Genomic DNA, 14,574 nt, shown 5'->3' with positions numbered 1-14,574 from the left:
TGTGTAATTTCTGCTAGTATCCATGTTAGAGGGAAATGTCATCGAGAATTGGTCCAGATCTTTTCTGGTGATAAGGACAAAACACAATGTTCAATACCACATATTTTTATTCTCTAGGCAGTTTGGACCTACAGAAAAACCATTTGGAAAAGTACAAAAAGAAATATGGGTCAGCAGCTGCCTCAGATAAACAGAGATTGCTGGACTCGAGAGCAAACAGTAGCATACTGCAGCGGACCTGTTTCCAAGATTTTACAGACCAGTGATTTTTGAGGCTATTTGATATTTACAGGTACTCTTTCTTACAATATGATTTGATGCATATGACGCACAGTTGCAGCTTTATTGAAACACTGATCTGTATTGTCTTTGGTTTGTATTTTAATATTACGTAAGATTTTTGTTCTCATAGAAACAGAAAATACATAATTGCATTTTTGGCAAGAGAAATCAGATTGGCTTGCTTTTATTGTGGGAAGAGGAAAGATCACCTTACCATACTAGAACATCACAATTCTCAGTCACAATGAAAATCTATCATCAGAAATTAAGTTTTCAGTTATTCATGTATCTATGAATTTGTATCTGTCTGTGGGGAAGAATTGACACATTCATGTGCAGTCCTACAGCATGTGCTCCGGATTAGACTTCAGATTGACTTTTCACAGGTCACTGCCTTATTCTTTGGGATATAACTCAAGACTGAACCAAATATTTTATGTTTTGTTTCTTTTTTTTCATGTTGATATAGTAAGGGGAAAATTCTTTTTGCATCCCCTGATTATTTGCATCATAACTTTGAACAATCCAATGTCTTATGCCTACCTAGATCATTAGAATGAATCATGTTGATATGAGGCAGGATTTATAGCATCATAGAATATCCCGAGCTGGAAGGGACCCATAAGGATCATCAAGTCCAACTCCCGGCACCATACAGGTCTACCCAGAAGTGTAGACCATGTGACTAAGTGCACGGTCCAATCACTTTTTAAATTGAGACAGGCTTGGTGAAGAGACTACTTCACTGGGGAACCTGTTCCAGTGTGCAACCACCCTCTCGGTGAAGAACCTCTTCCTGATGTCCAGCCTAAACTTCCCCTGTTTCAGCTTAACACCATTCCCGCGGGTCCTATCACTGGCATTTACAGAGAATAGGTCACCTGCCTCTCCACTCCCCCTCATGAGAAAGTTGTAGACTGCGATGAGGTCTCCCCTCAGCCTCCTCTTCTCCAGGCTGAACAGGCCCAGCAACCTCAGCCGCTCCTCGTACGTCTTCCCCTTTAGGCCCTTCACCATCTTCGTCACCCTCCTCTGGACACTCTCCAACAGTTTAATATTCTTTTTGTACTGTGGTGCCCAGAACTGCACACAGTACTCAAGGTGAGGCTGCACCAGCGCAGAGTGGGACAATCACCTCTCTCAACCAACTAGCAATGCTGTGCTTGATGCGTCCCAGGATACGGTTGGCCTTCCTGGCTGCCAGGGCACACTTCTGGCTCATATCCAACTTGCTGTCAACCACAACCCCCAGTTTTTTGTTGTTGTTTTTGTTTGTTTGTTTTGTTTGTTTTTAATGCAGTTAAATAAACAGGATTGCAGTACAGGAAAAAAAATCTTGTTTCATTTGACACAGGATATAAATTTAATATCAACTTCAGGTTATTAAGCATTGGAAATACTTAAGAAGGTAGACTTTGGTACACACCTGCTCTGTTCCTCAACTGTAGAAATGAATAGATCTTGTATGCACAATTCTTAGCCAAGTAAACAAGTCATCCAGGTCCTATTCCCAAATGGGATGCAACTTGCTCCCATTTCCAAATGGGATACAGTCTGTTCAAAAGTAAAGCTATTGACTCATCTTTACACATATGTAGCCATTTTTTCTTATTTAGACTGTAAACTTTTCTTAACAATAATAGTCTGTAGGAGTTAGATTTCAGCCTCAGTTGGGCCTAAAAGCATCTGTAGAAGATGCAACCAATAACACACTTCATTCAGACCCAGTGCCTACAGGGAGATGAAAAATGAGCGTATTTTGGCACCGAAATTTCCCAGACCTATTGTTTATCTAATCTGTACGTTTTGGACCCTTTGTACATCTTGGAACTGTGTCTCATTTCTTTTCAAATACACCTTATCTTCAGAGGACAGGGAAAAAAATGAAATTAAGAAATGAATATTAATTTATTTGGGGCTTAGGGAGCATTTTACTTCTATGTTTATTTGTTTGCCTAGCTTTGATCTGCTATGTTCCAAAAAAAGCAGTGGATATGATTTCAAAGACTCAGTGAGAGACAGTAAACTTAACTTTGGGACTGGTGATAGCATCTGTAACTTTTGTTGAAGAATTCAACAGAGGTTGCAAGTGCTCATCACCAATTTGGATTAGTTACTAGGAACACATATGACAAATCTTACCTTAACATGAAATGGCCAAGTAATAACACTGAGTAAAAAAAAAAAAAAAAAAAAAGAGAGAGAGAGGAGAGAGAGAGAGAGGGAGAAGCTTAATGATGGTGGAGTGGTGGAATGAATGATGCTGGTGTTATAAAACTTTATGCTTCTTTGCAGATTGGTGTATATACCTAAGGCAAAAAGTGTCCTTATATTTCCCAGATTATATGACTTTGTGAAGGCAGACATGTTTAGAAATTAGGTGTTCATATCCCTTCGGATTGATGCTGGCTAAATGCAGATCTCTAGAGGTGGATTGCATGATTAATCCTTTTTACCTGTGATTTAACTCATTTCCCTGTCACTTAATAAAATACCCTTACCAATAACAATGCTATGTTAAAACATATAATGATACTTCAACTTTTCCAGTGAATTAGTCTAACTAGCCTATTATGTTAATACAGGAGTTATTAAGTCACTCATTAATTCTGTCTGAAAGTATGACACCCAAGGAAGCAATTTGTGTTTGGTATAATTGCCATCATTTGAAAAGAGATTTTTGTGCAGGAAATTATTTTTTTAACACATTCAATTCCTTCTTATCAATCTCATAACACCATTTTCCACCCGCTCAGCCATCTCATCTCTCAGCTTTGAGATTAAATCATGCTGAGGCATTACCAAACTCCTTTCCTTGATCTATACCTTTCCTGTTGATATTAAATCTGCCTGCAAGCCACTATACCATTTGCATGTCCTCGCCATGCTGGATAGCATCACAAGCTGTATGTTATAAAAACATAAAATCTTTCAGCACCAATTACAGAGTTGAAAAGGTGCCGTTAGGTAGCTGTGACTGATCAATAAAGACTTTCTGTCTGGAGTTCCCTGATGAGAGAAATACCTTGGCTCTTGACCTTGCACTTTACACTTCATTCTGTGATATATTATATGTCAAGATTTAGCAGATGGTGAGAGATGCAATGGGAGGTGACTACATTACACCCTACTCTTGACTGACGCTCACTTTAACTGCAGCATTTACATTACTCTGCCTTTGCCTCATCAACTTGAGAATTGAAGTGTTGTGACTGGCACTCTATCACCTTTGACCATAATTTTTTTTCAGTAAATTTGCTTCCATTTTCCTTCTTTTTCTGCTTTCCTTTCACATAGCATTTTCTCTACATTTTCTTTCTTGTGTTCATACCTACCAGTTTCTTTTCCCTCTATGGGTTTTATTTTGTTGTGATTTTCTTTTTTTTTTTTTTTCAGTTTGAAGCTTCTTCATAGTAAACATTCTCTGTGGTAGAGAAGGAGCAGCTTAACACTAACTATACAGGCCAGCAAGAGAAGCAATAGCGAAAAGTAAAACAAACAAACAAAAAATCTATAATGTACTTTTCCAGTATACTTTGTCCCCTGCAGTCAAAAAAGGGAACTTCAGAACAATTTTTCTAGTCTTAGCTTCAGCTAAAAGGTTACAAGGTAAAAAATGGATACTATTTTCAGGAGAATATGGATTAGGCACAGGTACCTCTTTTATTTAGAGTTTAAAATAGATAATACTGCAGCTGTTAATAAGCCTGAGATGTTATTTTAGTAAAAGTGCCTGACTAGCTGCAATTGTATTAGGTACAGATTACTGTTTTCACAGATGACACTATTGTTACACCGCTGTTTTCTAAAAATTAAATCTGTCTTTCTCTTCCCATTCATCGTAACTAGGTAAGTAACCAAATGAAATTCAATAAATACACTGCAGGGCAAGGGTTTTCAAAACAAAGTCCTAGGATTTGGCTACCTCTGGTAACGTCATTGCATCCACATGGCTAAATCTCCAATTATCACTTAGAAAATGTACTAGCTGGTGTCAGACTTATTAGCATGATTATACATGAGGTGCTGAAGAGAGAAGATAATAATACCATTGCATAATTGTTTTTCTGTAATATGGATAGCACTGGGTTTCAAGTCAGACATTGAACAAATGTCTGATGTATCCCCATTAAAAGGGAAGATAAAGCTTCAGAAAGTTTAAACTCATATTGTTTTTTTACAGTCTTTAAAAGAATTAGGAATACAGATCTAAAGGTACTAGGAAGCATAAATAAGTTTCGATATCTGGAAAAAAAATAATAAAATGCCATGAAACTACATTTTGGCCACTGAACTTAGAGAGTATTTAAAATGTCCTCATCAAGATAAATGTGCAGAATACAACTGAGATGAATTAAATCTGTAGGTGAAGGGGAGAAAAGGGACTATAACGAACCTGATGTCTGTATAACAAAGGATTAACAATTTGCTTAAATTTATATAGCTGAAGTAGATGCTGGGCTGAAACACCTAGAGGAGGACATCAGCCCAGTTTACATAGCTGGAAAACCAGCCACTGTCCAAAATTTTGATAAATGCATGACTCCACTTTGTGACCTTAATAGTTTGTAAAGAATTACATAGCTCATTCTTCATAAATATCCTTAAAGGTGACAGATATCTGCGTAAACATGCACGATTCCACAAAAATCTGAACCAAATACCTACTAATTAATTGTAGAAGTTTGAAGATTAAAAATCTCAAGTATTGATTCTCAAAGAAGAAATATCATGCATCCCATCAGAATTAGAAGCTATTCTGTGTTATTAAAGTGCCATAGATAAAAGAGCACAGAAGGTAAAATTCTGTCCCTTTGAAGTCATGAGCAAAACTCATCTTGACTGTTTTGGAACCAGTATTTCCCAGTGATTATATGAAAACCACAATATGCACAAACAACATGTGTGCATTGACACAGATGCACAATTTGCTGACAAAACTAGTTACAGGTAATCGGGGGATAATCACAGGTAACAAGAAAAGGAATAGCAAGGGAATAAAAAGTATTAATTACCCACACATAAACCTATATTCATAATAAATGCTCTCTGGAATAACATCTGCCAGCATATGAAGGAATACAAAAAAGCTCTCTTGTTTCTCAGTTCTGCAATTTAAACATAAAGTAAAATTCTTCTTAAAACTATATTTTTTGAATAAAAAAGGATAAGTTTCTCACATCAAACACATTTTCTTTATAACACATTCTGAAAAACAAGAATTTACATTAATTGAACATAAATGTTCCGTTAATTTCATTTGGACTATGCATAGAATATACTGTATCCAAACTGACAGAGTCACCATCCCTGGAGGTCTTTAAAAGACGTTTACATGTAGAGCTTAGTGATATGGTTTAGTGGAGGACTGTTAGTGTTAGGTCAGAGGTTGGAGTCGATGATCTTGAGGTCTCTTCCAAACTAGAAATTCTGTGATTCTGTGAGAAAAGCTATCCTCTAATTTTGTTTATGCATCTGATTATCTTGACTTTTACCTAGTAACAGTTTTGTCTACAGGTTCAGTATTTTCTTTTTATATAAATATATTTGATAGAATAATTGATATAAAGAGGAAAAAGCTGCAAGCACTAAGGTGATAATAATGATTTTTCACTTAGAGCACTGAAAAAAGAATTAATGATTTATTGTGTACACTTGTTTGTTTGTCTGCTTTATTTTGACCATGCCTAATTAACCCTTGAAGAATATATGATCCCCAATGTTTACTAGAAGATATGCATTCAATCACTGAAGTCTAACTAGTCTTAGTAAATTACATGAGCCTTCATGACATTTCCTAACAGGCAAAATCTGAGCTGTAACAGAGTTGTATGTGATTCCACATGCTTCACCTTGAAGAAGTACATCACCTTGGAATGAAAGTTGTCTTTTAAGTAAACTTAAGCAGTACTTGATCTTGTTTTGACAGCTTGTCCTTGATGGCATGCATGTATATATCCCTCAGGAGGTTAATGTAAGGTACTTACTTTCAGGTAAGCAGTGAATTTAATATATTGAAGTTATCCTTTCTTAAGGATCTTGCTTGCAAAATAAATCTCCAGTCACTTAAAAAAGGTTTTGCTTTAGGCACTAAAGTCAAGTGACGTAACAGCTAACTCAACCTTTTGAAAAATAATTACCTGAAGAAAATGTAGCTCTACTTCTGATTGTAGAGAGTTCAGAAGATTTTTCATTGATTTCAGCAGAAGTAAGCTTAGGTACTTTGTTACCACTACATCTCAAAGGGAATATACTCCATATTCAAACGGGGAATTTATATTTCCATAAATATATTTAAGATTAGGCCACTTGGATCATGGCAATTTTGCTTATGCCTTTACACAGGTTGTTTTGAGTCTACTTGAACATACTATGCAAACAGTCTTTATACCACATATTCTGTTTGAATTAAAATATACTGAAGAACTAAACTTACTCTGATTCGTGTCACACAAAAATAAACAGATCTGATAGGACTAGTGGTCCTGTTAAAGGATTTTTAAAGACTATATGGGCCTCTTTTAAGAGGAAAGCCATCTTTAATGCTTCTTCTCTTTACAGACAAGTATCTTCACAGATTTTAATATTAGTTTTCTGCTCAAAAAGCAGTCATGACATATTTTTTGCCAGTACTTCTCAGACAACATCTCATTCTAAGATCATCGCTTCGGCATATGATGCTTTATTGTACCTAGTTCAAGCTTTTCAAACTAATCATTACAGAAATTTAGGAGGAGAATAAAATATGATCTAATTAATTCTCAAAATAGCAAGCCTTTAAAGGACTGACGTGTATTACTTTAAAATACTTTTGCTTATGAAATGCAATCCAGGGCCAAAACTAGAGTGTAATAAATTGCTCACTGTGAAAAGGAGGCTTGTTTTCCCTTTCACTGCTCTAAACTGTTAGAGTGGGATCAATCTCTGCCCTGTTTTGCTAGTAATTTATTTTTAATAATACAAGAAATGCTCCCTTAAGTCTCTGATGTAGATTTTCTGAAGTCAGGGAAGAAAGTTAATTTGAACACATCTGCACCATCAAACATAATTGCTCCATAACATGCTGATTCAGTACATCATTCTGTCATTCCATTTATGTGAAAAAGATGGTAGCGTACCATTCAAGAGTGAGCTATAAGAATGGACATTTGCAACAAAAATTTCAGAAAGATTTCCAAGGAAGTACAGAAATCAACAGACAACAAACACATACATTTTGTAAAGCTAAAACAGTGATTAAAATAAATAAAATGAGATTTTGACTAAAATAATCAAAGTTCAGTTAAGGTGGATTCAAGAAATAGCAATTCCTATATGCATGCACTTGTAGGATTTATTGGTGGTTTTCTTTGGTTTGGGGTAATGTATCTGTTGAAGGCCACATTAGAAACACCTTGAAAGAAAATATAGATGCCAGAAAATATACTTTTTTACTTTGCAATTCCTTAGTATTCCTTGGTGCCCCTGAATATACAGACGCTGATTTTTTGACCCTGAAGGGACAGGTTTATTATGTCCTCTACATACCTGACACCTACTATGGAGAACAACCAAAAGGATGCAACAGAGAATTTATCCAGCATCTAAGTAGCACCAGGTTTGCCAGAAATGCATTTCTTGTAAATTCCCAGAGGAAGTAACAAAGGTGTAAGCAGAAATATAACCTTTTCTTGCATTTTACCATGTCATTGATATTTTTGTTATATAGTAATTTTTACATCCTGCATTTTCTAGGTACAGCAGTGTTTGGTTTTACCTTTAATGACAGAGTATTATTCTTTTCATTAGACATAAGAGCAACACATAGCATCTGCATGCTGCACCACCATAGAATTGCACTGTCCCTTCAAAGGCCAGGGAATCTTTCCTCTCACTGTGCAAATGGCACCATGATTGCCTGGTATTTTCATGAGCCCTGAGTGTGTGACACAGATCGCTCTTTGGGCTTTGAACTGTTTCAAGCACAGATGGAAGGAACTGGTTCAGTGAGCACAAGTTACCTGTAACAGCATGGGGAGCTGGAAATCTGTGCCTGGCTTGCTAAGCCACAAGAGTAGGCAGGTGAAGGCGTCTGCTGTGTGAGTCCTTTGGAGGTCGATGATGCTCCATGCCCACAGCACTCTGACCCTCTGACCAGCTAAAAGAGGAGGTGTGACTGTGTTGCTTTGCAGAAAACAAGTTGCATTTTTAAAGGAACAAACTTCCAGCTGGGTCTGACAGACGTTTCAGTGACTCACGCTGCCAGTTGGGGTTTACCAATGTTTTACAGGGTTATAGGTAACTGAAGATCATAGTGCCCCATCTGTACATAGTACATTTGAATGGGATTAACCAGTTCAATGAACCTACATACTGTATTTAAAGCCTACAACCAGTTAACTAACTAAAGGTATGAAGGAAGAAATAAAGGAAAATACACTGAATTGTTTTCTAATTTCTAATTGTTTTCAGCCCCAAACCTTGCATTTCTTGACTAGCTTGAAAGGCAGGTTGAATTTCTACAAACCATGAGACTGGGCAGGGAAAAAATAAGACATTTATGAAACTTTCCTTAGAAAGAAAAACACAGAATATGAGGTGGAAAAGTTTTGTCATAAAATCTCAATATTTAGCAATTTTGTGAGAGTAAATAGAACACCTAGCTTGGTATATTTAGCCATCCTGCTATAGAAGAAATTCTCTCCTAGATTAACAGATTCTGAAAGATCTCACTAAGGACATTTATACATTTTTAGAAAAAAAATATAAAACATACTGAAGAATTTTTCAACAATTTAGGCTCTCCATAAAAATTTCACAGCTGTGAGTCTTGTGGTAGTAACATCCATTGCAGGCTATAATTCACAGAGGAATATGGGTCAAACCGTTATATAACACTAATGCCAACTTTTTAGCAAGTAGCAAAATACTAGGGTGGTGGGAGTTGTTGTTTAAAATATGAAAAAAGGATACAATGGATTGCATGAAGATAAACTCAACTAGGTTCATGTTCATGCAAAAACAACATAAAAGAACAAATATGTTAATAATAATGATGATTGTTATTATTATTATTAATATTGTTATTATTAGGTCTAGCAAATAAATTTTGTATCAGGCAGTAGATAAATTCAGCACTGAACCACTGATATCTGTTTGGAATAACTAAACTCTCCAAGAATAAACAGGAAAGACATGCTAGAATACAGTTTTTTTTAAAACATTTATTTTACAACATTTTTTATATATTTTATATTCAGTGTCACTGAAGTTCTTACTTTTACCTTTCATTAACTTCCTCGTGTCTTGTGACACTGTACTGCTTGAATAAATAACATATATGTGTGTGTGTGTGTTTATATAAAGAAAGGAATTTTTCACAGCCTGGTTCTGCCTGCTGCATATTGGCATTGTACCAGTTACTATTGAGAAAATACATCCTTAGAAACTGAGCACTTGCTATCCATGCATTTAAAACTCAAAAGAACTGAAAAGACTTTGAAATCTAAGGAAAAGCAGATTCCTTTCATCCAGATTTATTCCTTAAACTACCAGATGAACTCTATAAACTAAACACAGAAGGCTGTAGAAGGTGGATTACACAGCAATATCTGGTATTAATGGTTGAGTTCAGCCCTGGCATAAAGGCATGGTGTAGACAATGCAACCTTTTTGTAGATTGCTTTTCTTGTTACTGGCTTGTCCTTGTGCACCCTAGATAGGGAGTTACACAAGCTAACACCCACACTCACTGACACCATTGTAACCATGTAATTTGCACTTTGAATAGCTCCTCCACAGAACTGCAGTCAAAGAGTTTGTGCTGCACTGCCTATACTCTGTGTCACAGCCATTCAATTATTTTTTATTTGCTTTTTTTCCTGATAGAACTGTGAACACTTTTTTGTTTGATTTTTCATTTGAAATTAGGTCTATACAGATGGTAAAGGAAAAAAATGAAATGAAAATGAACAATATAGTGGAAAAAATACTCTGACAGCAATTCTGCAGATATTCTGCTCCTAAATATCATGCCCTAGCACTCAGATTTAATTCACTGTAACTGAATTTGTGTTCTCCTAGTGCACACTGTGGGAAAAATCAGGACCTTGGAGACAATCTAAAGCATATCAATCAATATTTGCAACTTTAAAATTCCTCATATGGATTCTGTGAACTCAATTTTCTTCTATAAAGCTTCTGTTGGCACAATACACAGCATAGCTTTCTAACCACTGATACATTATGTTGCTGGCATGGGTCTGTAATTTTTCATTAGCTAGCCATTCAATATTCCCAGTTTTCTTTACACCAAAATAGAAGGGATGTTCTTCAGTTATTACATTGGAAAATGCTTGTGGGTATATTGTACCTAAAGGGAACAAATTCATTATATAGCTGCACAGTATAAAAGTGCAATTACTCCAAGCTGACAATTACATTTTGAAATACTAAAGTTTACTGTTTTGATGATGTCTGTAGTTTTATTTTTAACAGATAGATCAGCATGAACAATTTTCGTAATAGTATGCAAGCTACTCAGTTCACATTCTTCAATTGTATTGATTTTACCATGACTCTTCAAAGGAGATCAAATATAATAGAAGGAAAACGTTAAACAACATTAAGGTCCATATTCATTCTGGGTGTTTGCCCAGTGTAACTCCAGTATTTCAGCAGAAAATTACCTTCTTCATTCAAGATATAATCATACACATAATCTGCCAGGTGTGTACATGTAGCACTGTGCATGTTATTAGACAGAGGAAAGGGAGAGGATCAGAAACTTTCTGAATAGCAGGAATAAACCCAAACACAACAGGGCGAATGAAGCCTCTTAAAATTGCAAAGGGTGAATATATATGTACATGCTATATATGGAGTGGTAATTCGTGTCGAGAGAATGGTTGATATTAACAAAGAAGAGGGAGATGTGGGAGTGTGGCCATGCGGGTCAGAAAGCCCTGTGGTTGATGATAACATTAGACTCTTAAAGATGAGGCCATCAGGAATGTAAAAGAGTTTAGAGGGTACAAAGAAGGGTGATTCAGGAGACGCCATGCAGTCTCAGGTTTCTTGTTCTCCAGCCATTAAGGCATGTAAGTTTCTGGGTGTTTGCTGTTGCTGTTATATGAAAAGTTGTTTGAAAAGAACTGCTGTGGGGAGGAGGGTATAAGAGGGGAGCCTGTCCTCAAGAGGAAAAAAAAAAAAAAAAATGCAACATGATATGATGAAGTTATGTCATCAATAAAGAAGCAGGGAAAAGGAATGAATAGGGACCAGCTGGCAGAATGGAGACCAGGACGGGAACAGGCACTTTGATTGCCTCATGAAGATAGGTTCAGCCAAACTCAGCAAACTGCTCAAAGAAGTTCATACAGAGTCACTGGAAATAGCCGCACCGGAGCTGGAGAGAAGCTCAAGCTGAGAGAAGCGGAGCCACGCACACAACTGCCCCTCGCCGGTAAGCAGCTGCACATTGTGGGGAATCATACGTCCTTGGAAACGAAGACTGTCCTGGTAACCTTACAGTTTATTCTCCTTATTAACAATCAGACAGTTTATGAGCCTGAAATATGGGACCAAACTGAGGTCAAGGTGTGGGCCTCTGCAACTAAAAATGACAAGGTAGCGGCGGGATTGCGCAGCACCTGGTGAGCAATCTCTGAGGCCTTGAAGAGCCCTGTGGGACCACAGTCAGAAACGTGTGGTTTGCCAGACAGTGAGGGAGCTGCAGGCTCCTTTACTGATCCTTCTGCTACCCCATCGGCCCCTCTGCTGCTACAGCCATCGAAGGCTTTTGCTGTTCCACCCCCTGCTGACCTGGACGTGCCTTTTGACCCAGGCCTATTGGCCTTGAAAAGGAGATGGATACGCTTTTCTTCGATCTGGGAAGAACAGGATACATAAGGCCCGAAGGCTGAGTTGCTTGACAACTTAAAGCAAGACATATTGTTCAAAAGGAATGGAAAATGGAGACTGTTAAGTCATGGAACGTAAAGGATTGTTTGTTACCTTTTCTGATTGCACATATGTATAGGTGTACTCGGGTTTAGTATGTAAAAGCAATGTTAATGTTTGATGTTCGTGTGTGCGTGTTGGTGGAGCATAGACTCCCCGCACACTCAGCACTGTTTACTTGCCTTTTATACCTTTTATAAATATTCCTTTTATAAATATTAGTAAATTCAGATTCAGTTGAGACTTCATTTATAACATACATACACATGTACAGACACACCTGTGCGTACCGGGTAGGTAAGGGCTGATGAGATGGGAGACTGCAGGGCTGCAGAGAGGTGAGCAGGGAGCCCAGCCTGGTGGGCTGGCGAGCTTCCTTCTCTGCTGTTCCTGCCTCAGGCCTGCTGCTTTTAGGCTCTGGGCCCCCCGCCCTGCCCCCGGTGCTCCTTGTCTCCAGCTCTTTTGTCTGGCCAGTCTCCTTCCTGTGTATTGGAGGTGCCGTCTGCCTGGTGGCCCGGGCCCCCTCAATGCCTCCCGCCTGCGGTGCGCCCATCGTTGCCTGTTGGCCATCTCACTGCTGCCTTGCTTGTGCAAAGCTGCGCTAAGTGGCTGTGCCACTGCAGCCTTACACAATACCTGCACACTGTCGCTGGTTACACAGGCTGCATGCACGTTCAAGGCAAGCTAGTATTAATTATACAGGTGTCACGGGCCTCTGTTTTTGCTACATAACAGTTTATCTTAAAGGAAACTTCAGATCATACAAGCCACTTTCAGCTAAGTACCAGCTAAGTACTGGCATAATATAAAATAGATTAGCATCCTGCAGCTGAATGCCAAGTGGAAGAGATAACAGCAGAAAGGGTGATTATCATAAAATGTGTCTGTTTTCTTCGCATCTCCATTCCACCAGGTTACATGAAAATACCTCTCATCAGCAGAATGAATTCAGCTCTGCCGTCAGGCTGTGGTTTCTAAATTTAAGGGAAAATATTCTGTCTCTCCTGATGTGTGTGTATACATACATATATATATATATTTTTTTTTATTATTATTATTTTTTTTTTTACAAATGACTACTTATTGGCTTAGATAGTATGTAACAATAACCTTCCGCAGGTTGGTGGTATTGCCTGTGTTTGAGAAACACACGTAGGGGGTAGGCCTTGCAGGGAAGGAAAACCCTAGATTATTACAGTCATAACAGCTACTGATTTGGTTACTCTATGAAGCTGAGAGTCTGCAGTTCAGTCACATTTCTCAACAAGATAATATTAAAATTTGAATCTGAGGCTCCTCCAGCCCAGCAAGTGTCTAATCATCAAACTATTAAGTAATACAGAATGATTTCTTTTTTTATCAATGGTAGTTAAGTCCTATTCCAGGTTTAGTCATTCATTTTCAAAATGCGTCTCTTTTTCTAAAAAATAAATAACTATGAAATAACATTTCCACTTGACATTCTTCTTCCCAGAACGAAAGAAAATAATAATTTGCATATCTGTTTTATAACCTGCATTTATCAAACTGTAAAACTCTGCATCTTCACATTATATCTTAGAAAATATTTTTTAACAATATAGATTTCTCTATTTCATGGTCTGTTAAGCACTAAGAAATACAAAAAGAGTCTCCTGTTCAAATGATGAAGCCATCTTGTTGTCATATCCATGTATTCAATATAGTGAGTCAGCATTACTTGTTTTGTTTGATTTCGTTTGACTCATGACGTTATGATTTGTCTCTAAAAACTGAAGACATAATATGAGATTGGTGGAGAAGAAGAGAAAGATGCCAGAAGCTGAATGATTTTGCAGACTTATTTCAGATTTAGCCTTATCAGATTTCTTACTGTTTTTATCACCTAGATAGTCATAAAGTAATTAATACTACTGAAATGTGCAGGTATATGTGCATTAATATTACTGAAATGTGCAGTCATCTGTTGAGATAACTGGCTAGTGGATGAGAGGAAAGCAGTATTTATCCTGCTTTTCGTGCTGTCTCCTAGAACTTCATGCTCTGGAGCCTGGAAAAGATGCATAAGCCTGGAGAAGAAAAGGCTCAGGTGGGCTCTTTTCAACGTGCACAGATGCTTAAAGAGAGGGATTAAAGAAGATGGAGCCAATAGGCACAAATTGAAATAACAAGAAATACCATACGAACAAATGAAAAACTTATATACTATGAGGACTGTCAAACACTGGAACTTTCTAATGTCTTTGTTTTTCTAAAAACTGTGAACAACTCACTTTTTTTTTTTTTTTTTTTTTTTTGTCCTCTGATTACAAAATTGATTATTCCACCTTATTTGTTGCAACCAGTGCTCTGTCTTGCAATTCATCTCAGTGT

The 14,574-nt window shown here is 37.3% G+C and overlaps 1 long non-coding RNA gene across 1 annotated transcript; it reads left to right on the top strand.

The window, feature by feature from the left end:
• Positions 1-3,666: 3,666 nt before the first annotated feature.
• On the top strand, positions 3,667-12,452 carry LOC137855686 (uncharacterized). The gene is made up of 2 exons (XR_011095893.1): positions 3,667-8,636; positions 8,672-12,452. It is a non-coding gene; the product is annotated as an uncharacterized lncRNA (long non-coding RNA).
• Positions 12,453-14,574: the final 2,122 nt, after the last annotated feature.

Source organism: Anas acuta, chromosome 4 (assembly GCF_963932015.1).
Source record: "Anas acuta chromosome 4, bAnaAcu1.1, whole genome shotgun sequence".
NCBI classification, from domain to species: domain Eukaryota; kingdom Metazoa; phylum Chordata; class Aves; order Anseriformes; family Anatidae; genus Anas; species Anas acuta.
Note: the sequence above shows the minus strand (reverse complement) of the source record. Positions and strands in the feature narration are given on the sequence as shown.